The 25,735-nt window shown below is 50.3% G+C and overlaps 1 long non-coding RNA gene across 3 annotated transcripts in view; it reads left to right on the plus strand.

The window, feature by feature from the left end:
* The first annotated feature begins 10,549 nt into the window (after window positions 1-10,549).
* Window positions 10,550-25,735, plus strand: part of LOC110740483 — a 37,094-nt gene continuing 21,908 nt past the window's right edge. Inside the window, exons 1-3 of one of the 3 annotated variants that reach the window (XR_002515070.2) lie at window positions 10,593-11,212; window positions 11,375-11,582; window positions 11,835-13,822. This is a non-coding gene — a long non-coding RNA (uncharacterized LOC110740483). Of the gene's footprint in view, window positions 11,583-11,834; window positions 13,823-25,735 lie in introns of those variants that run through there. The other 2 variants (XR_004179126.1, XR_002515069.2) reach the window with 2 other exon arrangements.

The raw sequence follows: 25,735 nt of genomic DNA on the forward strand, positions 1-25,735 counted from the left end.
ATGCCTGTAATCCCAGCTACTCGGGGGGAATGAGGCAGAAGAATTGCTTGAACCCAGGAAGCAAAGACTGCGGTGAGCCAAGATCATGCCATTGTACTCCAGCCTGGGCAATACAGTGAGACTCCATTTAAAAAAAAATCAAATTATTTGTTTTCTTGCTATTGAATTGTTTGAGTTCCTTAGATATTTAAACCCTCTTCAGATGTATGACTTGGACATTTTTCTTTCAATCTGTGCATTATCTCTTTACTCTGTTGTGTCCTTTGCATTGCAGAAATGTTTTAGTTTGTTGTAATCCCATTTGTCTATTTCTGGTTTTGTTGCCTGTGCTTTTGAAGTCCTGTTCAAGAAATTATTGCCCAGACCAATGTTATGAAGCTTTCCTCTATGTTTTCTTCTAGTAGCTTTATGGTTTCAGGTCTTATATTTAGATATTTTAGCCATTTTGAGTTGATTTTTGTCTATGTTGTGAGATAAGGGTCCAATTTCATAGAAAGATATCTTTCCTAAAATTTCATTTTCTAGTTCAATACTGGAAAGTGTAGAACACTGCTTTGAGTATAAGTCGATCTTGCTTCTGGCATTTCTGCTGCTTTCTGTTATCAGTTGGATATTGGGATGCTGTTCTGTGCCTGACACTATGCTGGCCCCTTTCAGATTGCCTCCCCACTCTGAGCCCAATAGATCGGAGTATGTTTGGGGGAGATGTCCACACCAGCAAGAACACCTCCAGATAAAGGAGAACAGAATTTGTTATTGAGTGCACTCAAACTGGAGTGTCTTTGTGCAAAAAAACCCACATAGATCTGATTGTCGTTTAGAGAAATGAGGAGGTGGGGGTGTCTGCTCAGCTAGAAAGGGCTGGAGGCAACTTGGATAAACTCTCACTTGAGTTTAACTTGCTTAATAAATGGCACCTACCCTCAAATCGCAAAGAGATCATCCTACATGTGCTCCCATGCTAACATGTAGATTTCCTTAAACATTTAGGTCCTCAGTTCACCTGGAGTCCACCTGTGTGCAGTTTAAACAGGTACACCATTGTATTCTTCTTTATATAGGGAGATGGTTTTCCCAACATCATGTACAAAACTTGGGGTTCCTGTTTGTTTTCCCCACCCTACCTCAGGTGAGGGTTTGAGACTGAGATTTTTCACCTGTGCAGGTAGCATTTCCCCAGACTGTCAGCTCCAGGGCAGGAATCACTTCTTGTTTATTTACCTTTGGAGACTGGAAGCTCCAGGGGGCAGGGCTTTTGTCTGTTCTGCGTACCACATCCCACTGCATTCCTCAGCACCTCCCAGGCAGCCCTGGCAGGTGATTGGTGCTTTATGAATGCTTGGTAAATAGATGAGTGAATGAATAGGTGAGGGAACAAAGGGATGAGTGGAGAGTCCCTGTGCCTGGCACACAGCGAGTGCCTTGTAAATGCTTATCGCTCGCCCATTTAAGCTCCAGTCTCCCCATGTGTGATTTGTAAGAAGAGCTCTGTCTCTCTCCTCCCTCCGTGGGTCACAGTGAGGACCAGCTGATGTTATGGTGGCAAAGGGTCTTTGGAACATGCAAAGTGCAAACTCATGACCATGTTCTTGAGTTCTGGTCCATTCTTGAAGCCACGTATGGCCTCTCCCCTGGGGGTGCCTGCAGAGCTCACCTGCAGATTCATTACTCATAAGTGCCATACACCAAGAGGGACAACAGCAGCCCCATCTTTCCAGTACTTTTCAGCTGATGTAAGCACAAGAAATTCAAGTGAAGAAAATGACAAAGCACTCAAGATCAGCCACAAAACCCAGGTCAGGGCTTTATTTGATCTGTAATGGGAAGGAAAAAAAAATCCCCAAACTTTTGTGGTGATAGGAAGACCAAATAGAAATAAAACCAGCACTTTGGCATAACTCAGTTGAAAATGTCGCTTGAACCCACGCTCTCATGAAGAGACCTTCACATTCCAAAGGCAAGAGACTGATTCCTGCCCACGCCAAGACCACTTCCTCTAGAAATTTTGCCTGTAGGATGGAAAAATCATCTCCTGGTTTCTGGCCTGACAGCAGTGAGAACATACAACCCTACGACTGCCCACAGTTGCCGAGAAGTGCCGGATAATGCCCCTTCCTCTTCTTTCCAGCCAGACGGCCCAGCTGAGACCTTCACAGCCCAGTCTGGGACTCAGGTCCAGGCAGGAGAAAGGTTCACAAAGAAGCAGCTGTTCATTTGGCAGAAAAGGGTCCTGGAGAAAACACTGACGTTAAATTGCAACAGGGAAATGATGCAGGGAATAGGTATGTTCTGGCAAGACAAGGGCTGCAAGGAAGGACTGTGCCTCTGAGGGTGCAGGAGCACAGCCAGCTGCACAGGGGCCCAGGAGACAACTGTTCCTGCTGCACAGGGGCCCAGGAGACGACTGCTCCTGCGACTGTCCTGGGCTCTGAGAATGCCTGTCCCCAGCAACAGAAACCAAATCAGGACACTTGCAGCTAGTCTCCACCCATCTGTTCATCCCTGTATCCACCTGTTCACCCATCTACCCATCTATCCACCCACCCATCCACCTATCATCTGTCTATCCATCCTGCCATCCATCCACCCATCCATCCATCTACCCACCCATCCATCTATCCATCAATCTATTCATCCACCCACCCGCCCACTTATCTATCTATCCATCCATCCATCCATCCATCCATCCATCCTTCCATCCACCTATTTATCCATACATCCAGCTATCGATCCATTCATCCACCTATCCATCCATCCATCCATCCATCCATCCATCCATCCATCCATCCACCCACCTATTTATCCATCCATCCAGCTATCGATCCATTCATCCATCCATCCATCCATCCATCCATCCATTTATCTACCCATCCATTTATCCATCCATCCATTTGCCCAGTCACCTGCCTATCCGTTCATCTCTCTATCCACATGCCCATCCATTCTTTCATCTATCTTTTTACCCATCCTTTCACTTATCCAACTGTCTGTTGATCCATACATTCATCAGTTTGTCTGTTTGTCCATCCATTCATCCATCCATCCACCTAACTACTGATTTATCCACTCATCTACTCATCTGTTTGGTTTGAACTTCCCTAGAAAATATGATGATGGTGAAGATGGTGATGGTGATAATGACGGCGATGGTATGGATGTCATATTATATGTGATATGTGATAGTGATGATATGGATGGAGGGAAGGTTCTAGGATGAGGCTGTACAGGTTGATTCTGACTGTCTTGTACCAATGAGGTGACTTTGGGCAGTCACTTTTTTTTCCTGGGCCTTGGTTTCCCCAACTGTGAATTGCAGCTAATCTTTGTAACTGACTCCCAGGGTTGTTTGTGAGGAAATGATGAGCTAGCTCATGTGAAGTATGGTGTATGCATTCAATAAATGTGTTTGGATAAATAAATGAGTGCCCCCCAGCCCCTGAGTGAAGTTAAAGGATCAATCAGTAATTGTGGTCACTTTTGGAGTAGGGAATGAAAGAGGAGCTTAGCAACTCACTCATCCATTTACGCATTTATTTACACATTCATTCAACAAGTGGTGAGACTGACTGTTGCTGGGCCCTGTCTTAGATATTGAGGGACACAGATGAGAAAGGGCTGTACCCTCATGGAGCTTTCTGTCTGGTAGGGCAGGCAGGTGAGGTGGTGAGCAGCTGGTGGTCATCCAGATAATAACGGCATTGGCAAATGGAAGAGAGAAGCAATGCCTGGAGCAGCCTGGGGTGTGGGAGAAAGCAAGGGGGGCTTCACAAAGGAGGTGGCATCTGAGTGTATGTGAAGGTTACCTGAGAGGTGACCAGGCTGTGTGTTGGAAGGGGTGCTCCAAGCAGAGAAAACCATGCAGTCAAGGAAACACTGGCAATGAGAGACACCTGAGTGACTTCGGGCATGTGGCATTACCCAGCTCAGTGAAGTTAATAAGCCCCTTTCTTCGGGGTTCTCAGAAGTAAATATAAAATGTTTAGAGCAGAAAAATCTTCCATCCATGATAGCTAAAGTCATTTGAAAAAATAAGCAGAAAGAAGTTCATTGGAGAACCTTCTGGGTGTGGAGAGAAAACTAACAACAGCCCTGAGGTGACATAAAACCCACAGGCTTATTTACCAGCTCAAACCAACTTGAACTTTCCCAGGTTCCAACAGAGAGGCTTGGAAGACACTCCCTGGAGCCTCCTTTCCCACCCCCAGCTGGCCTGCTGGGCGCATCCTGCCCAGTGCTCCTCACACCTTCCTTCCTGAGCTCCACCCTGGCCCAGCCTCCATGCTTTTTCCTTAGCTAAAATGCACACTCCCTTCTCCACTCCCCAAAGCTGCCTTGCCCAGGAAGTCCTCTGGATTAATCAAGACAATTTGTCTGCACACAGCAGAAACCCAATTGCTCAATTGCCACCACGTGTAGCCAGCAGGTCCCTGGGCTCACGTGAAGGACTGAAGGGCACCTGTGGTGACCAGGCCCTCAGGGACTGGAGTCAGGGCGGTGTGGCAAACTTGCTCTCACTCTCGCTGTCTTTTCTGAGGGCCATGTTCTGTCCTGTTGCCGAAGGACTTGCCCACCGTGCAGGGAACCCAGCAGCCACTGCTCCGTCAGCCCCAGTGACTCTGGGGAGGATGAGGATGGACCCCACTAAGTCCCCACGTCCAGTCGTGGACCAATCGCTGCTGCCAGGGAGCTGGGGCCTCTGGCTGAGCTGACTTGGGTCCTCACCTCAAGGACTGTCTTGGGTTGGGTTTCCTCAGGAGCGGGTTCTAGGAGGAGAAATTGAGTGGAAGGAAGATATGGGAAGGTGAACCCCGGAAGCACAGCTGGGATCGGAGGAAGTGAGGCAGGAAGGGAAAGTAGGATGGGGCATGCCCTCAGCCAGTCCCTCGGTGGCCAGCTGGGTGGGCTCCCTCCTTCCAGGGAGCACTGGAGACTGTGGGGGAACACAGCACACACAGAGTGACCCAGCGAGGGGCGAGGGAGCCAGGGTGCTCACCCCCACCCCACGTCACTGCATAAGGGCAGATGAAGGGTGCCAGCCAGAGGGCAGAGAGGGCCCTGGTGGTCAGGGGATGGCGTCTCTCAAGGAGGGGGTCCTGGCAGCTGGACAGAAAGCCAGAGGGTGCAGAAAGGGCCATGGCCAGGGGCTGAGGGTGAGTCCCCGAGAACCTGGGCTGTCCTGGGTTCTTTTCAGGAGTAGGGCAGGTGACCCCAGGTGACAGGCTCCTGGCTATTGAAAAGTACCCCCCTCAGTCCTCTGAGTTCCTCTGCAGGGCTGAGCTCCAGTTGCCCATGGGCATAGCGCCCAGGGATAAGGTACCTTGACTGGCCTCCTTTCCTTCCCTGTCATCTCCCCACCTCCCTACTGCTGCTCCCTGGTGTTGATTCTCAAACACACCACTGTACTTGCACTTGAGTTTTGTCTCAGGATCTGTTTCTGGGGCACCTCAACCAAGAGCGTGCTCCCTAAATTCCCTCTGGGGTCGGGATAGTACCCCAGTGGGCCTATCCGAGTGGGCCCCAAGATCTTGTTTTGAAGAGCTTGGGAACAATTCCTTTGTAGGAAAGAAAGGAACTAACATTTGCCCACCATGGATAGGAGAGCCAGCAGGCCCGTCACCTTTGCTCCTTATGCAATTACCCTGGGAAGTCAGTGCCAATATGAGCCCCTTTTTACAGATGAGAAAACAGAGGCTCAGAGAGAGTGAGACCTTGCTCAGCTCACACAGCTACCAGGTGACTAGGGGAGGCAGGACTTCAGCCTGGGCTCAATGACTCTCCAGCATTGGGATAATGATGTTTTCCTCATCTCCAGGACTCATCTCTAGGACTTATCACTGGGGTAAACCAATTCCCTTTGATGACACGCTGGGCTGAGCTTTGCAGCTCTTGCTTTTGGGGGCAGGAGGGAGCGAGGATGTTTGCCGCAGAAACAGAAATCTGGGGACTTGGTCCAGTCACTGGCTCAAAGCAAGTGAGCCCAGGGGGAAACTGAGGTCTGGAGAAAGTGCCACATTCTTTCCTTGCTTCCTCTTCCCCTTTCTTAAATATGGAGCCCATTCATTCATTCATTCATGGGGCACCTGCCAGCCCCCAGGCACTGTGCTGGGGTGTGGTGTGAGTCTGACATCCCACCCTGATCTCATGGGCTTATGTCATAGTGGGTAAAACAAACAGGCTAAACTAATTACAGGTTGAGGCAAGTGCTTTGCAGGAAACAAACAAGCAAATGTGTGTTTGTTGCGGGGAGGGAGCCGTCTTTAGAGAGCAGAGCATGGGAAGGAGATGAGGATCAAGCAGTTCTGAAGACATCTGGGGAAAGACTGCTCATTCAGGGGCAGCAGCACATGCAAAGGTCCTGAGGTCGTAAGCTTCCCAGCACCTACAAGGAGCCAAGAGAAGTCTGGCTGGCAGTGAGTGCACAGTCAAGGTCAGGGCATGTAGAACAGGTCATCTTGGTACCCACAATGGCCCCACAGAGCCTCTGTCTCCATCTCCCCAGTGCAGGGAGCCATTTTCTCCTTGGGAACCTGGTTCAAAAATTTCCCAAAATATTGTTCACATTCAACAAAAGGAAGCCATCAGGCTGCCAAGCAAGAAGATGGGGACAGCCTGCCAGTTATCAACCGCAGATAATTAAATCATGGCTTTGCACTGGGCCCCTGGGGACCAGGCACGCTTTCTGCTCCCCATTGAAGGTTTGCTGCCAGCAAAGTAGAGAGCGCAGGGGGTTTGCACCCTGGAGAGAGAAGGGAAAGCTGAATACTCCTCATCAGAGAAAAGCAAAAGAATCGGGAGCAAGGAGCTTGTCCACAGGCCTTGAGCGGATTTCCCGATGTGCGGGAAGGTGTTGTCAGCCACCAAGGATGGGACGTGCTCTCGGGGCTGGACTTGATGCTGAGAGGCCTTGCCCTGACCACTGCTGGCCTCCCAGAACAGTTGGCTCCGAAGGTCTGGGAGGCCCTTGGCAGTTGCCACAGCCACCATCTTCTTGAATGACATGGTGGACATGAGCTAAGGGCCTTGTGCATTGGTCTCATCTAATACCACAAAGACGCCACAGGGGAAATGTTAGGCCATTTTACAGATGAGGAAACAGGTTCAGAAAAGTCACAGAGTAAATGCTAAAGCCAAGGTGCAAGGCCTGATTTTGCAGCAGCAGACCTAGGGTCTGGCCTTCTCTGTGATTTTCTCCTGTGTTTTCAAAATAAAGACAGGAGGCTGTGCAGCGGCTCCTGCCTCTCATCCCAGCACTTTAGGAGCCTGAGGCAGGAGGATTGCTTGAGAGCAGGAGTTCGAGACCAGCCTGGGTAACATAGCGAGACCCCATCTCTACAAAAAATACAAAAAATTAGCCAGGTAGGGTGGCACGTGCCTGTAGTTCCAGTAATGGGAAGCCTGAGGAAGGAGCATCACTTGAACCCTGGAGATCAAGGCTGCAGTGAGCTATGATCATGCCACTGTGCTCCAGCCTGGGTGACAGAGTCAGACCCCGTTTCAGAGGAAAAAAAAAATGACAGGAGCCCTGGGCTCTGGGTAGGGCTTGATGCTGAGCCTAGCTGAGCCCAGTGAGTGCCAGCCCCATTATGGTTTATTACTCATCCCTGCCAACTGCCTCTGTGAGTCGCTGGGAGCAATTCTGCTGAAAAATAAGATTGGGGTGTCTCCCAAGCACAATCTGTGTGTGTGTGGGGGGAGTTCAGGAATGGCTTGATCAAACCTCCAGGGACTGCGGCCCCACTCTCCTTGGGCTCCCTTTCTGGTTCTATCCTTGGTATCCTAAAGGGACACTCCTCAGAGTCTGCTTTTTGATGTTCAGGGTCACATCACATGCAGTGACAGTGTGATGGAATACAGGCATGGCTTGGAGTCCCGCTACCTCGGAACCACACCTGGCTTCAAATCCCATCTGCTACTTCCTGGCTTTATGACTTTGGGGCAGTGACTTTACCTCTCCTAGCCTTGGTTTGCACATCTGTAAAGTGGGGCAAACATCAGTCCCAGGGATGTCATGAGAACGCTGTGCATGATCTTGTAGACTTGTCTGCTCAGGGTCTGGAAGGTGGTGAGACCCAATAAAAGGAAGCTGTCATGACTGTGCCCGACCCCGGCCCCACCACAAGCACCGGCTGCGGTTGCTGTGGCCGATCCCGACACAGACAGGCGTGGGGGACTTTCCTACTGAGGCCAAGGCCTACGCCAGGGTGGCTTCCCGGGTTTGTGAGCAGAAAATGTAACTGTGGGAACCTATTATAAAAAACTATGAGGACTTTCAAAACAGTGACAGCCAAGCATTAAGCCAAAGGCAGGACCCTTCTGAGCTCAAGGCCCTTCCGGGCTGTCCCCCACGACGCCGGCTCTACCACACCCAGCTAGGAACCGGAACGGTTACGACCGTGCATCTTCTTTGGTGACGTGCATGTTCCAATATTTTGCCCAGTTTTCGCAAACTGGTTGTCTGTCTTTTTCTCAGTGATTTGTTGGAATTCTTTCGTGTATTCTGAATGAGTCCTTTGACAGCAGTTTTTGTTGTTGTTGCTTTTGAAATACAGACTCAAAAAGGATGAGCAAAAGGAAAGGAAAGTAGGAAATTATGACAACAAGATTTTAGGACTTTTCAAGCAGAAAATGTGGCTGCTCAGTGAGGTGGAGAGAAGAAGGTGCTCCCGTGCCTCCTCGCTCTGGGGCGGGGGATGAGGCGTTGGAGGCTTAGGAAGGGGGTTCAGGTTCAAGTCTCCACACCTCTTCCTGGCCCAGAGCCTCAGCCTGGACTTCACCCACCTCAGGCTGCCTTTCCTGGCTGTGGAGTCAGCATCGCGCCTCCTCAGGAGGATGAAGGAACTCAGCTGAGGATTTGCCTGTACCCTTTTGTCCCCAGTGGGCAGCCTCAGTAGCAGAATTCCAGGGGTGTGTTTGGAGGGGACCAGCGGGGGTGGAAGGAGCGCTGACCTGGGAGTCTGTACCCAGGTTTCCTGTAGGCTGGGTGGGCTCCGTGAGCCAAGGCAAGCAGCTCCTCCGGGCCTGTTTCCTGGGAGTTCAGGGCAGGGTCGCTCCAGCCTTCCTCCTCCGCCAGGGAAGAGTGATGGGCAGATTCAGGAGGAATCCAGGGCTGCACCCACCCCCTCAAGAGATGACCCTGGAAGGCTGTTCTGTAGGCTCCTACCCCAGCCCCCCAGGTGAGAGAAGGTGGTGGGGCCTGCAGGGTTTGAAAGGACCCAGGTCTTTAAATGGGCCCACTTCCCAGAGAACCCTGGCCTCCCCCTCACCCGTGGGAGGTACAGGAGGAAAGAAAAAGCTAAAATCATGGGCCTGGAGGAGTGAATGGAGAACCAGACAAAATGAACCCATTGGCCCTGGAGGGCAGGACGGCTGTGGCTTTGGGGCTTGAGTCTGCAAACATCTGTTCCTCCCCAGACACCCAGGCTGGGGTGAAATGGGCCTGATTGGGAGGGTGTTTCACCCACCCTGTGAAATCATCAAGAGTGAGAACAGTCACCAGCCACATGCTTCCCAGCAACCATCGCCCGGATGCCCCTCAAGCCTGCTGGCATCTGAGGGGAGGGGACTCCAAGACCCAGCAGCAGGGGTGGGTGAAGGAGGGGGATGGAGGGTGGGGTAGGTGGGGTGGAGGGCAGGGGTGTGGGTGAAGAGGAGGGGATGGAGGGTGGAGGGTGTGGTGGGGAGGGATGGGGGATGGAGAGAGGAGGGGATGGAGGGTGGGGTGGGTAGGTGGAGAGGAGGGGATGGAGGGTGGAGGGTGGGGTGGGGAGGGATGGGGGATGGAGAGAGGAGGGGATGGAGGGTAGGGTGGGTAGGTGGAGAGGAGGGGATGGAGGGTGGGTGGGAAGGCTAGAGAGGGATGGGGTGGGTGGACGCAGGAGTGGAGCGGGGAGTGGAGGTGGGGAGGTGGGGTAGGGTGGAACAAGGTGTGGGTGGATGGAGAATATGTGGGGTAGGGCAGGCTAAGGGGCAGTGGCACAGCATGCACCACCCTTTCCTCCAGCTAGGTCTGCCCCTGCTCCCGCCCTTGCTCCCTGAGCAGACCCCACCCTCCTCAGGCATGTACACTAAGGCCTGTGGACCCCTTCAGCTACCTCCCGGTGCCCAGCTCTCCTGCCTCTGTCCTGCTGCCCTCCAGCCACGCTGGCCTCTTTCTGTTCCTTGAAGGCCCCAGGCTGTATCCCAGCCCTGGCCTTTGCCCCGGTGGCTCCCTCTGCCTGGAAGGCCTTCAGTGCCCTGTCGCATGGCCACTACCTAGTGCATGGCAGAGCCAGGCTGTGGCCCAGGTCTTCGGTCTGAGGAGGCCATGGGCTTCAGTATTTCACCATGTTGTTACCACCGTGTGCTCACCAACTTGGACAACTTAGTGGCTGCCCGGGGCCACCACAGCTCCAAGAGGGAGGGGCTCAGCAGAGTTCTGCCTCTCCTGGTCACAGGCTGTGGTCAGGAAGTGACTTACCAGGGTCCTACAGTTAGTTCCGGAATCTATGACTCTTGTCCCCGTCCTGGAGGTGGGGTCCGCCCTCTGTGACTTCACTCGGCTCCCTCTCCTGTTCTCACCAACTCTGACCCTGGAAGGAAGGACAGAAGGGAGGGAGGGAGGGAAGGAGGGATGACTGTCCCATCCACAGGCAATCATGATGCCCACAGGCATAGAATTCAGTGGACCCACAGAAGGAGGAAGATAGGGAGAAAGTGGAGGAAGAAGTTGGTTGGGGAGGGCAGGAGGGACCCGAGAGGCCCATTTTCTGACCTTGGGGCCACTGGTTGGCTCACACCTGGGCTTTGGAAGATTTGAGGAAGGTACCTGGGGTGACTTTAAGCAGATAGCCTGTGGGGTCTCTGTTTCCTCATCTATAAATTGGGGTCACGACTGCTCCCACCTCGCCCCCAGGGCCAGGACACTTGGGATGAGCACTCATGATCTTTAATGAGCCAGGGACTGAGACTCTCACTCGGGGAGCAGAAGCAAAGCCCCGTGGGGAGGGAGGGCTCACGAGGGTGGTATCTGGACGTTCCCACCCTGGGCTAGTGTTCCGTTGTATGACCATCCTGACAGGGTGATGGTTTCATCTTTGAACTTGTGTTTTGTAAGTAAGACCAGGGACAGTGACACATGTGTGTTAGCAGTATGTGTGTGACCCCATTCCCTGTTGCCCCATCTGCATGGAGCGTTCATGATGCCCATGTACACAGAATTCTGTGGATTCACAAGGTGAGTGAGACCCAGGCTTGTGTGAGATGAGCGGTTTGCACCTATGACTGCCCGAGAGGCCATGCTTTGCTTTGGACACAGAGACAAAGCAGGGGCACCCTGCACCGTGAGCAACAGAGGGACCCCCATCATTCCCTTTCTGACATCACTTCCCCATGTCAGCTGACCACTCACGTTGAAACAACGATGCATCATAGCCCCCCACTTTATTAGGCCATGTTGGCAAAGAGGGTGCAGGGAAGATGTGTAACTTACACCGTGAACTGGAGAGACAACTGTAAGAAGTTCAACCTACAATTGTGAGGGTATTATCCCCATGACTGGAGCAGCAGGTGTCGGCCACGTGGGGAGGGACACAGCACAGCCAAAGGTAGGCGGTGTTGGTAGAATGTGCACGTATCGAGAAGCTAAATAAATGTGAGTGATGGGAAATGTTTCTACTGTTAGTTACGGGCGAGAACACCCCTATGCACGCACAGGCCACGAAACACAAATTGTGTAATTTTGAGAATTTTGCACACGGGTTAAATGCCCTTACTTTTGTATTTAAAACTGACCTTGCATAATATAAAGATGGATGACCAAATTCATGCTAGTAATTTACATATTTTAATTTACTTAGGATGATTTTGAATAGCAAATAAAAAACACCCCGGCAAGTCAAGAGAGAGACCGCAGAGAAAAGGAAAAAGCTTTATCGCTAAGGAGGTTGAATGGCACTTTTTTCCTACCTTTTGAACAAGGGACCTGACGTTTTTATTTGCACTGACCCCCACAAATGATGCAGCTGTCCTGCTTTCATCAACGAGCCAGGCCGTGGTTCTCTAGTCTGTTTGTGCCCAGGATTCTGACATGTTTGCTGCTGGGAACTGGACACGGGGCATAGACAGTGCAGGATGTAACACGGAACCAGTGCTTGCTAAATGCCCCAGTGCCCTGCGGCGGGCTTTGCATCCATTACTTCACTTAATCCTCCCAAGGGCCCTCAGAGGTGGGTCCTGCTATTATCCCCAACTTACAAAGGAAGAAACTGAGGCTTAAGAGGTGAAATGACTTGTGACCAGCGGACATCAAGCTCCAGCTCCTTCTGTCTCTAAACCGCATGCCTTCCGCAGCCCCCATCAGGCCATCTTGCAGCTGTGCGAAGTCATCTCCAGTGGGTTCTTTGATTTGCAAGATCTGCTTCCCTTCAACCTTTGAATCTAGAAGTCCCTGCCATCCTCTTATTAACTATGTCCTTCCTTTCTCAAAGAAGTTTCCACATAAAAGTTCAGAGGGAGACAGGATGGGGAGGCGAAACTGAAAAAAGGCAGCAGATTCTTTATGTTTTATTAATTGTCAGATGTTTCTTGTTTCTTTGGTTCAACCTGGTTTGAATCCTGTTAGCCTCAGCTACGCAGACCAGAGCATAAAGAGCCACCACCCAGGTTTGCGGCGTCAGTTTAAGTGTTAATCATGTTTTCATATCTGCCTATAAACTCCTGTTTGGGAGAACCTGGGTGTTCTTAAAATAAATGGCAATATAAAATTGAAAACAGCTAGCATTCCTGAATCAATTTTCACATCTTATAACTTTGAAGCATAATTCGTTTCTTCCTCTCGAGCTCCTGTGGCGACGGGGACAGCCTCACGCCTGCCGTGTAATTTCATGAGGAGCAAATCAGTTAGTAATCTGCAGCATCTTCGTGCCTCCCTACCCTTGGAGCCCTTAAATAAATGCAAGAAATGACAAGTCCCCCCACTTTATTAGACCATGTTGGCAAAGAGGGTGCAGGGAAGATGTGTAATTTATGCTGTGAAGTGGAGTGACAACTGTAGGGAGTTCAACCCATAGTTGTGAGGGTATTATCCCCATGACTGGAGCAGCAGGTGTCGGCCACATGGGGAGGGACACGGCACTGAGCTTGCACGTGTCAGAAGTGTGACACCAAGGCGATCCGTGGTTGCCTTAGTTGCCATGTTCCTTGAATAGGCTTTTCTTTAAATATACATCTATTTAAATTGAGGTATACCATACATAGAGCACACAAGTCTTACAAAACGTGCCACTTAGTGCATTTTTGCACATACGCCTGCCTGTCTAACCCCCACTGTGATCAAGCTATAGAGTTCCCCTCTCCCCCTTCCCAGGCTGACCGTCCTGCTGGGGGAACCCATATTCTGCTTCTGTCACCGTAAATTAGCTCTTCTTGTTCTTGTACGTTGTATACATGGAACCATACAATATGTGACCTCGGGCACTGTCTTTTCTTTCTCTTACTCCTCATGATGCCTCTGCAGTTCATCCCTGTTTTGTGCACAGTGGAGTCTGCTCTTTTTCACTGCTGTGTGGTATTCCATTGCATGACTCTGCCATTATCGATTCATCCGTTGTACTGTGGATGGGTATTTGAGTTGTTTGCAGTGTCTGAGCTGTTATGAATTGTGTTGCTATCAGCATTAGAAGAGATTTAGCTTCCTTATATTAAAAACTGGATACCCTCCTCCCTGCCACCCTGTGCACACAGTCACACACACAGACACACACACACACAACACACGTGCATGAGCACTCATGTGCACTGGAGTTTTTACCCACGCATTCTCACTGCTCTTCTTCTCTGTTTTGACTGACTTAGGAGTCACAGGAGCAAATGCCCTGTCCTCAGCGCCTGGCTGGGAGGCTCTGGTCTCTTTCAGGAAGCAAAGTCATCATTTCTAAGCCACAAGCTTCTGATTCCGCAGTTCCTCTGAAGTCTGCGAGTTCCCAGGAGACGGCGTTTCCCTTCCTGTTCCTGGCCGTGCGTTGCCTTTATTCCGAGTTAACTACTAGACCTAATTAAACAGCACCATCTCCTCAGAGTGGCTGATTTTCTTCCTGTCTGAATACAAATTAAACTCCCATGCCGTTAACATTCAGGTCAGTTGATCAGAATCAACCTCTTTTAAAACTCAAAGGCCAAAGTGATTTCAAAGTCAGTCACACACCTCGCGTCTGCTGGGAAGGGCCTGGTATGGTTATCTTTAAGCAGACCCGGCTTGGGAGCGGCCTGAGGACAGAAAGTTTCTTCACAACTGAGTCAGGATGACACAGTACACGGGCTGCCCGGCGGGGTTTGCTTGGGAGGTCCAGGGTGATCAGAGACTGTGAGCCTAATTTGTTTGCTATTTCACTCCCTGCATCATGGAGATTCAAAATCCTTTTTTTTCATTTACCCAGTCTCTTCACTGAGCAAATACGGGTTCAGTGCCAGGTACTGTGCTGGCCCTGGAGCTGCTGAGCACACAGCGTGATGTTGCATCGGGCCGCGCGGATTGCACACGTGTGGGCGAGATGCGAGACAGCCAGCGTCAAGAATGTCTCAGGCTGTAACCCTGATGGTGCACAGGGAAATGCCATGTAACGCAGTCACGCCCTTCCTCTGCAGTGCACACCTGGTTCTGCGGTTCTTCAAGCGGAGAGCAGCTAAGTTCTCTGCTGGTGGGTTCCCACTGAGAGCCTGAGCTGATGGTCCAGTCTGTCCCACCCAGGTCATTCTAGGTAGATGCAGACCCGGGATCGAGAAGGGAGCTCTCCAGGGTGTCCCTACTGTGATGATACTGCCAGATGGGGAGGACATGGTGCCCGCCACCCCTCAGCAAGGCGGGAAGGCGCCAGGGCCCTGACCATCTCCTACAGTGTTTCTGCGGATGTGAAAACATTCCTCACCCTCAGAAGTGGGTGTGTGAAGTGCAACTGTTGACCAGGGCCATACTTGTGAACGCTTAGGGAACAGGGATTGTTTCCTTCCCTGGCTGTCTGGTTCCAAGTCAGGGACGCAATGGATATACAATTTGGGGTGACCACAGGCTGGGCCCTGCCGACGGCCTTGCATAGTTGGCTTGTTTAGAGTAGAGCAGGTGTCAGGGAGTCTGATTGAGAGTGGATTAATGAGGGCACAAGGGCTGAAGGTCCACCGTGCTCGGTGTGGGGGTCGGGTGGGGCTGTGTGTGTGCAGGCTGCAAAGCCGGCCCAAGACTGACTCACCTGTCATGGGAGCCCTGGAGGGGCCTTCAGGGCTGTGATCATTTGGAATCGGAAACAAGACATCTTGGCTGAGCTGTGCCAGTCAGGGTTCAAGTTCCCTGTACTCAGTTGGCCTCCTTGGCCTCGGTTTCCCCACCTATAAATGGAAGGGTATAGCAGCCATGGTCGTCTGCTTCCCAGCAGCCATGCTGCCGTTCTCTCTCCTACAGTGTCCTGACTTTGTTCAGGGATCTACTGTCATCCAGGTGGCCTGAGCCCTGGCTGTAGCCTAGTCAATCAAGGCAATCCTGTTTTTCCAGGGGTTAATGTGTGCCCAGTTGTGACCAGTGAGAACTGAAGAGGGGCGGTTCGGGGACATTTTCTTTGTTCTGAAAAGAAGATGCACCTGTAACCATGTCCCCGTCCTGTTGTGTGTAGTCCTGTCTGCATGTGATTCCTGGGGCCACGGCAGCCATCTTGGAACCATGGCGGACCCATCACAGCCAAGCCAACGTGTCAAGGTGGTGAAACAGCAGGGGGTTTGGGAAGAACCTGATTCCTTCGTAACCATGCCACGACTGACCAACTCTAAAGCTCCCTCACCTCTGGGTTTCTTGGCAGGCCAGAAATTCAGGTCCTCTTCATGTATGCCACTTTGAGCTGGGTTCCCTGCTGCTGGCAGCTGAAATCCTACAAGGTAGGGGAGGAGAGAATGAGGAGGGCGGGGATGGTCACTCAGGCAGGACGCTCTGCCCTGATGCCCTGTCATTCTTCACAGCGTTGGAGAGCTCAGTTCCAAATACAGCAATGATATCGGGGGATTTATCACCGGTGAGCAGAACAGGGGGCTAGTTAGTGGATGGAAAATTAGTGGGAGGTGACATCTCTCGTAGGAGATTTCTTGCTGAACTGACTTAACGGGATCCCTGCTGAAGGCAGGCCAGGGTGATCAGATGGAACGTGTGGGGGATGAGGAGCTGGATCCGGTGCCAAGGGAGGGGGAATGACTTCTCAGCGTTCTCCATTAAAGCTGGCCTGAGCAGGCGACGGCAGGGCCCAAACTTGAGGCCTGGCCGAAAAGAGGCCTCAGAGGATCCTGCCTGAAGTGTGGTCAAGGACAGAGTCGTCATCGGTCCTCAGCAGTCAGCACCTTTCGAGGGTGGCTTTGGCTGAAGGAAAGTGCCTCACTAAGCTCACGCCTCCTTTCAGGATGGCCCATGCCCAGTGACTGATCAGTGCACGGATGTTAAGGCCTGGACCTTTGCCCCAACTCAGAACAGGTCTAAGGGGCCACTCCAGCTCCAGAGCTGCCCGTGGAGTTGGCTGAGGCCCGTGTTGAGGCCACGCTGCATCTCCCCATCCTGCCTTTGTCCCCTCCCAAGGGCGTCCAGCTCAAGGGTGCTCCCTAATAAAGTCGTGCCTGGGGAAAGTCGTGCCAGATGAGCCTACAGACCCACGGTGCTGCTAGAACAGTGTGGTTAGCAACTCCCCAGTGTTTGTTTTGCTAAATTGCTCTGGAAAATAGAGGGGCTTTGGGAGGGGAGAGTGGGCGTGAAAGAGAGCAGGATGTGAGGGGGAGGAGAGAGACTGCGGTGACCGGATGCAGCTGTCCGCAGTGGTGTGTGAACAGGTGTCATCCTGTTCTTCAGCTCCTCGGGAACCTCCAGTAAAATCTGTTTTACTCAGAGTGTTTACTCACCGTGGCTTCTGAGGTTGGAATTTTTGTGGGGGAAATGGAGGGACAAGATCTGAGATTTGCAGCACAGGGAGTATGGGGGAAAGCTAGAAGCCACCCACGGAGACCAGGTTCCATCAGGCCTCATTACTGGACAACCATTGTGTGTGCCCTCCAAAGTGGATGGGTCTTATCACCTCTGTCTTACAGAGGAGAAGACTTGGGCCAGAGTGCCTGGATAACATGGCAGGGAGGTGCTTGGGTTTTTGAGTGAGATGGGCCTGGGTTCGAATCTTTGCCCCGTGACTCACCAGCTATGTGACCTTGGGCAAGCTCTTTAAGCCTCCACATCCATTTCCCTCCTCCATGAAAATGTGGCATTGTGGATCGGTGATGGGCAGCAGGGGTAGGGGCCAACGGCCAGGAGCCAAGTCCTGTCATCACTGTTCACAGGCTTTGTGACTCTGGGCAGGTTCCTTAAGCTTTCTGTGTCCAACTTTCTCATCTATACATTAAGAATAATGATAGCTGTTCAGATGAGAAAAGTTATTATATTGGAAAACACTAGCATAGTGCTTAGCACATATTAAGTGTCACATTCATGTTAGCGCTTAGTATTTTCATCAGTATGCTAATATTATTTGTTTGTGGTGGGGGTTAGATAAGTAGCTATACTTCTCTCTCTAACTCCGTCTAAAAGGTGTACAGGAAAAGGGTCACCAAGTTTCAGGGTCCAGGGGAAACTGCACTTCACTTTGACCTAGAAAAACGGTTTTTCTATTTTTTCAAGTACCCAACCATTGTGATTGGTTTCTGGAACACCGCTGTCATGGTTTTGGACTTGACCTTACTGTTTAGAGGAGAGCTTTTCCTATGTCTGTTGCAGGCCTGTGACCACCCAGGCTGGGTCTCTTCTCTGCTGTGTCCGCTATGAAATGGTCTGGTGTTGTCCCTGGGTGTGTGGGCCTTCGGCTACTTACTCAGGGAGGAAGGTCCTGTTCCAATCCAGCCAATAAACCAACAGACCTGAAACAGAGTTGAGGGAGTCAAGAAATAAATCAGTGTATGTATGAGTGCATGTGTGTGGGTGAGTGTGTGAGCGTGTGAGGGAGTGAGAGTGTGTATGAGTGTGTGACTGTGTGAACATGTGAGTCTATGAGAGCATTTGTGTGTATGTATTTGTGTGTGTGTATGTATGAGAGAGCACTTGTGTGTGTGAGAGCATTTGTGAGTGTACATGTGTGCGAGGACACTGGTGTATGCATGTGTGCGAGTGTGGGAGAGTATCTGTGAGCTTGTGCCAGTGTGTGGGGGACAGGCACACTAAAGCAGGGAAATGGGGAAGAAAGAAACACAAGTACAGTTATTATTATTATTATTATTTTGAGACACAATTTTGCTCTTGTTGCCCAGGCTGGAGTACAGTGGTGGCATCTCAGTTCACTGCAACCTCCACCTCCTGGGTTCAGGTGATTCTCCTGCCTCAGCCTCCCGAGTAGCTGGGATTACAGGCATGCGCCACCATGCCTGGCCAATTTTTGTATTTTTAGTAGACACGGGGTTTCACCATGTTGGCCAGGCTGGTCTCGAACTCCTGACCCCAGGTGATCCGCCCACCTTGGCATCCCAAAGTGCTGGGATTACAGGCTTGAGCCACTGCATCCGGCCAAGTGCAGATATTTTTATCACTTTATTTCAGAATGGAAACCTGATTTTAGATATGAAAATAATGTATGCCCATTGTAAAATAAAATCAGATAATTTAAAAAGTCATAAGGAAGGAAATAAAAATTAGTAGGAATCTCATTAACTGGAAACAGCCTCTAGTATAATTTTTGTTTATGTCTTTCCTGAATTATTTTATGATAGAAAAAGTTTTGCATAGGTAATATATTCACATGGCTCAAAAGCCAGGAATACACAAGGTACCCAGTAAAGCCCGTTTGCATCCCTGTGCCCCTTGACCCTGCCCCTCGCACCCCACAGATGACATCCTTCACTAGTTCTTAGTGACAAGGATCTCCCTCCCCCTCTCTCTCTCTCTCTTTCTCTCAATATATGTATTATATTTATCCTGTGTTTTATACTCAAAAGATATATCATATATATTTTTCTACATCTTGCTGTTTGCAACAATACATATTAGAGATTTTTCCACAACAACACTTAAGAGTTCCCTGTTTAAAAAAATAGCTGGGCTGGGCACAGGTCCCAGCTCTTTGGGAAGCCAAGGCAGGAATATCATTTGAGGCAGGAACTTGAGACCAGCCTGAGCAACATAGTGAAACCCCGTCTCTAAAAATAAAAATGAAAATAAAAAATTAGCTCAGTGTGGTGGTGCTCACCTGTAGTCCCAGCTACTTGGGAGGCTGAGGCGGGAGGATGGCTTGAGTCCAGGAGTTTGATGCTGCAGTAAGCTATGATGACACCACTGCATTCCAGCCTGGGCAAAGAGTGAGATCTTGTCTCTTTTACATATATATAAAATATATATATTATATTATGTATTATATATTATATACATACACACACATACATATATATATAGATGTATGGTATTCCATCTTATGGCTGTACTGTGACTTATTTAACTAATCTCCCAAGACTTTTTTATGCATGCAAAAATATACCAACACACACAGTTTTAAACAATACTAAGGTTGTCTTACACATACAATTTTATTCACTGCTTCTTTGTGTGTTAACCATCTACAGTGAACATTTCTTGTCACTCAATATTTGTTGACATCATCATTTTTAATGATTTCACATTATTCCATTGTTTGAATGAATCTTCATTTACTTTACCATTTCCCTACTATGGGCATTTAGATAATTTCTGCTTTTTGCTCTTACAAGTGGGACCAGGAACAAATGTCCTTTTTCATTTTGATGCGCTTGTCTCAATTTTTCCTTAAGATGGATTTCTGGAGACCGAATTCATCACATCACAGGGCACGCATGACTCTGGTGCTTTTGTGACATGTTGCTAATTGCCCTCTGGAAAAGTTGTGCCAGGCAACCACCCGCCAAGAGCAGATGCAGGGGCCCCTCTTTGCTGGGCATCAACCTTGTATGCAAATCTTCCCCATCTTTGCTGATTAAACGGGTGAACAACAGTTTAATTATTTTAGTGAGCATGACCTTACATTTGTCTTCTGAAATAGAAACCAAGATCCTAGGAGGCACTGAAAAAGAAACGGGTGGGTTCCAGGGGGGCCTGGCCCTGCTGTGGGACCCCTGCAGCCTGTTTCCCAGAGGACTGAATTTGGGTCAATGCTCTGGTCCGGGAGAGACGAGGGCAAACATTGAATATCCTGAAAGATGATTCTCTGTGCTTTCTGAATTTATTCTGATTGGGATCTTCTGGTTAGAGCTGGGGGTATTCAGTTCACTGTCTTCTAATAATGCCAACATTGAGCACTTATGGGGTACTTCCTGGGGACCAAGCACTAGAACTGAGATTCCCACATGGATTGTCTCATGGAATACTTCCAAGAACTTTAGGAAGATTTTTTTTTTTTTTTTTTAAATCATCATCCCAATTTGATGAATGAGGAAGGAGGATCAGAGCCTTAAGGTGATTTTCTCAAGGTGACCCTATGGTAAGGGATGGAGCTGGGTTTTTACTCCAACTTCTTAATATGAAAATTATTAAATACACAGAACAGTTGGAGGGACAGCACTATGAATGCCTGTGTGCTCACCACCTACATTTGACAGCCGTATTTGAGGAGGGGTGGGTGTGTGTGTGTGTGCACTCTTTGAATGTATGTTGCAGGCATCATGACAGTTATGCATCCTAAGGAAAAGGTCCTTTATGTCCTCATCACCATCTTCTCACCTAAGGAAACTAACAAGAACTCTCTAATATAATCTATTATTTAGTCTGCAATCAAATTTCCACATTTGTTCCATTGCTCCAAAATCCTTTGAGCTGTTTTGCTCTTGAACCAGGATCTAACAACTTTCTCACATTTCATTTAGTTTTTACATCTCTTGAGTCTTTTGCAATCTAGAATGTTCTCTCCTTACTTTTTCTCCCCAGAACACTGACTTTTTGGAGTGAATAAACTGGCTGTGTTGCAGAGGACCCTCAGTGATGCCAAGTGTGGTTGCTTGGAAAAGATGATGGCCACTACCCATTCTGTGGCGAAAGCTGCCGTTTTCTCTTGGAAATTATTCTGTAGGAGGGTATTTTGGCCCCTTGCGAAGAATTTATCCCCCCAATACTCTCTCACCTAATGGCTTTCGGATCCATTGATGGTTCTTTTCTGGATCGATTATTTCACTGGGAGTTGCAAATGGTGAATTTGCTAAGGCGCTCTTCCTCTTGCATTGATAAGCAGGCATTCTGCTCCAGAGAAGAGCGTCCTCTCAACCAGTGCCTCAGCCAGTCGCTTCTAAGATGCCTGTGTCAATGGGACCAGTGTGTGCACAAAAGTCCCTCCATGCAGATCCACAGCAGACATAATCACCCTCTTCTGCACCCTCCTCTCTCTCACAGCACACTTCAAACTTTCATCTCCAGGCTCTGAACGAGCTTCCAAAATCATGCCCTTGCACTCCTCCTTGGACCAGGAGGCAACCACTTTAAAGGTTTTTGGAAATTTTGCCCACCACCTCTCAAACAAGCAAACTGCTGGAAGTGTTTGTTCTGGGGCTGGTCTTAGGAGGTGTGTGCCTTGGCTTGGGAGCAGCTCAGGTCTGGGCAGCCTCAGGTCTTTGCGGGGCAGGTTGAGTGAGAGACAGCATCACCCTAGGAATAGGCATAGCCTGGATTTTGGGGACTGAGGGAGTGAAGTTTCAATCCCTGCCCCACTAGCTATGTGGCTTTGGGTGAGTGACAACCTCTCCGAGTCTCAGCTTCTCTGCCCTCATCGTGGGCACTGATGGTAAGGCTTATCCCAGAGGCTGCCCGTGCTGTTCCCATGAAATAATGTAGGGGAAAGGGCCTGCCACTGTGTGCCAGTCATTTTCCTATTATCTGCTTTTTTTTTTCCTTCACAACAACCGTGCCAGGATGATTCTGTGGCTCTTTGTAGTAATAGGACTCTTTGGTCGTAAGCAACAAAAGCCCATCTCAAACTAGCTTAGGCGAGAATGGGTATTTCCTCAGGTACAGTGGCTCATGTAACTGGTTAAGCCTCAGATACGGCTGATCAAGGGCCTCGAGCACTGGGACTCAGTACCTCTCACTGTCCTTGCTTCTGGACACTGTTTTTCTCTGTGTTGGCCTCAGCCTTAGTCCACCTCTCCCATCTTGGTGCCTAGACCGCCTCTAGATGCTTCCGGATTTTCTCTCACTTGCATTATTGGTTTAGGTGAAGAGAATGTCTCTGTCCCTCTGGCTCCAACAGAAATTCCACGGAAGTCTGACTGGCCTGTTTTGAGTGATGGGCACATACGTGAACCAACCTCTGTGGCTGGAGGGATCCAGTTTCTGATTGGCCATATCAGAGTCAGACACCGCCCTTAGAGTTGGAAGTGGGGTCAGCTCTATTCCTCAAAAGAAAACTGGGGTGCTGTTCCCAGAGGAGATGGGACAGATGCTAGCTAGACAAAAATAACACGTCCCTTGCACTTTGGGTCTGTGGATCGGCGGGGGGGAGTGCTTGTTGGGTGGGGGAGCCCCCACATGCCTGGCCAGCAAGAAGCAGAGGAGCAGAATCGTCAGTGGTGCTTGGGAGGAGGACCACCGACTCACACTGAACTCCCAGCCTAAACCGCGATTTATATTTAGCACGAGGAAAGCTGTCAAGCTCTTAAATATGTATGGGATTGGAAGAGCCAGGAGGGAGAGAAAGTGCAGATTCTGCATGTGCCAGCGAGGAATTAATTAGAAATAAACCATATACGAGAAGCTGTCTAAATTCTGTTCTGCTTTTGATCTGGCTGCCAACCGATGACTTTGGGAATTCTCCACCAAGCCGTGACCACCTGGGCCTCGCAGGCAGCCCCTGCAGAACACCATACACCCGTTCCGTGTCCCTGATAGGTGGGGAAGACTGGGGCCTGCCTTCCTCTGCCTGGCCCTGTTGTCACAGCTCAGCCTGGGAGTGACTCACTCCCATGGGGGGTGCAAATCTAGATGCCGTCATTGTGCCTGTCCCTTGGGAGGTGGGACTGTTTACAGAGCAGGGGGCGGGCAGGACCTGGGTGTTGGTGGAGACCATCTGCAGCCCTTTCTTTCTTTTTCTCTTTTTTTTTGAGACGAAGTTTGACTCTTGTCGCCCAGGCTGGAGTGCAGTGTCACAATCTCGGCTCACTACAATCTCTGCCTCTGGGTTCAAGCGATTCTCCTGCCTCAGCCTCCTTAGTAGCCGGGATCACAGTCATGTGCCACCACACCCAGCTAATTTTTTGTATTTTCAGTAGAGACAGGGTTTCTCCATGTTGGGCAGGCTGGTCTCGAACTCCTGACCTCAGGTGATCCACCTGCCTTGGCCTCCCAAAGTGCTGGGATTACAGACATGAGCCACTGTGCCCGGCCCATCTGCAGCCCTTTCTAGTGCCACCCAGGTGGCCTAGAGTGCAGACCCTCTGCCAGAGACCTCTGCACTCTCAGCTCTCACTCCACTTGCTGGCATTGACCATGATCAATGTCCATTATCACCAGCCAGGTGTCAGACAGGGCACAGGCTGGGCCTCTGCTGAGTCTGGTAATGCCTGGTCCTGAGCTGGATGCACAGTAGGTACTTTTCAAGTGCCAGTTAGAGTCACAGCCTCTGAGCTGGAAGTGACCTGGAGCCAGAATGATTTTTTTTTGAGACAGGATCTCACTCTGTCACCCAGGCTGGGCTCAGTTGATCCTCCCACCTTAACTTCCAGAGCTCCTAGCTAGGACTACAGGTACACACCACAACACCCAGCTAATTTTTGTATTTTTTGAAGAGATGGGAGTTTTGCCATGTTGCCCAAGCTGGTCTTGAACTCCTGGGCTCAAGCGATCTGCCCCCCTTGGCCTCCCAAAGTGCTGGGATTACAGGCGTCAGCCACCACGCCCCGCCCAGAACGATCTTTTAAAAGCATAACTCGTCATGTCGCACCTCTGCTTAAGATGCTTTGGGGACTTCTCCTGGGCCTCAGGATAAAACCCCTGGTTCTCACTGTGCTGTGCAGGCCCTGCCACCTCTGCCCTCGCCAAAGCCTCCACCACCTCTTCCCTCCTGCCCCTTTTGGACCAGTGTCATTCCCACTGGAGTGTTTCTGATCCTCAGAAGGGCTGAGCTTACTCCCCGCCCAGACTGTGCCCTGTAGTTCCCTCTTTTGGAACTCTCCAGCCCCAGATCCCCATGGATTGGGTTCTACTTGTGAACTGGACCTCATGTCATTTGTCAACCTTCAAAGTATCCCTGTGTTTTATGTTTTTAAAGCATTTATCATCATGTGACAGCATCCTCTGTAATCAGGTGATTACCTAGCTGTAGTTTGTTTCTTCTGCAAGATTTAAGTAACGAGAGGAGAGAGAGAGAGAAAGAGAGAGAGAGAGATCAGCACTGGCTGGCTGTCTTGGTCCCCAGAGCAGTGCCTGGCACAGAACAGTGCTTAATGCATGTAGTTTGAATAAGATAAGTTTATTTGATTGCATTTTTAGAATAAATTAATGAACATGTAAAGAGCATTCAGAAGTCTTCATACTGCCTTTTAAATATTTCTATTTTTTATTGCGGTAACTGTAAATTCAAATGCCATTGTAAGAAATAATGCAGAGAGATCGTTCGTACATTTACCTGTTTCCCCCAGTGGTAACATTCTGTACAGCCACGGTGCAGTATCACAGCCAAGCTGCTGACAGTGACAGAAGCCATTACCGTCCCTCTGACGTCCCCAGTGGTCCTTGCTGTCATCTGTGTATGTGGATTAATGTTCTTTTATTGCCTGTGTAGGTTTGTGTCTCCACCACCACAGTCAAGATGCTGGGCAGTGCCAACACCACCAGGAGCTCTGAGCTGTCCTTCCTATAACCACAGCCACCTCCCTCCCATATACTATTTTGAAAAGCCATACAGTTTTTGTTGCAATTAATTCCATGCAGAACTCCGTTAGGAAGTGCCAGGTGGATACTGGTGCTGGCTGGTTCTGCAACGGCCGCACGCCTCGCTCTGCGTGCCCGTCAGACACCACCCTGGGAGCCCTGGCCCAGACTTGGGATCAGGAACAGCCAGGATCTCAGAATCCACTATGGAGGTGGCTAGGAAGCTCCAAGGAGCTCAGTGTCCAGCCCTGGAGGCCCTGGTCCACTGCTTGCTTTCCTGGGTGTCAGTCAGAGGTCCTGGGACCTGAGCTAGAGGCAGGACATGAGCTGAGGCGGGGGGGCAGCCCAGCACTGATAGCCCCGGGGGTGTCTCAGGCTTTGTGCCTCAGCTACGGGATCCTGGGCTGTGGGATTAAACGCACAGTCCTGATGGCCCAGGGTGTGAGCAAAGGTCCCTGCCCAGCACTGGCAGTCACGCTGGGTCCCCACATGGTCGGATCATGCTTGTCTCACTCCCTTTAGGAGCCCAAGTCTCCTGCCCGCTGGGCAGTTCTGTGAGTAGCCAGGTTTCCTGTCAATAAACTCCTTGGCTGAGATCAGAGTCAGTATTTGTCTTACAGCTCAGAGTTCCCACCCCCGGCAGGCAGCGCCTCACCACCACCTCTGCAGAGTGACCTCCCTGCCAGTATCCAGCCAGTGCCAGTATGGTACTCCGTTCAGAGGGCCCTCCCAGGAGGCAGCAGGGCCCAGGGGTGCTTTTAAGCATGAGCTCACCATCAGGCCTCTTTCCCCTGAGCCACCAGGGCCTACTGTGCCACAGGGACTTGCTCGAAGTCTTTTGCCCATGATCTTGAATTCCAGTTAAGGAAATCGAGGCACAGGAAA

Source organism: Papio anubis, chromosome 16 (genome assembly GCF_008728515.1).
Source record: "Papio anubis isolate 15944 chromosome 16, Panubis1.0, whole genome shotgun sequence".
Lineage (NCBI taxonomy): Eukaryota > Metazoa > Chordata > Mammalia > Primates > Cercopithecidae > Papio > Papio anubis.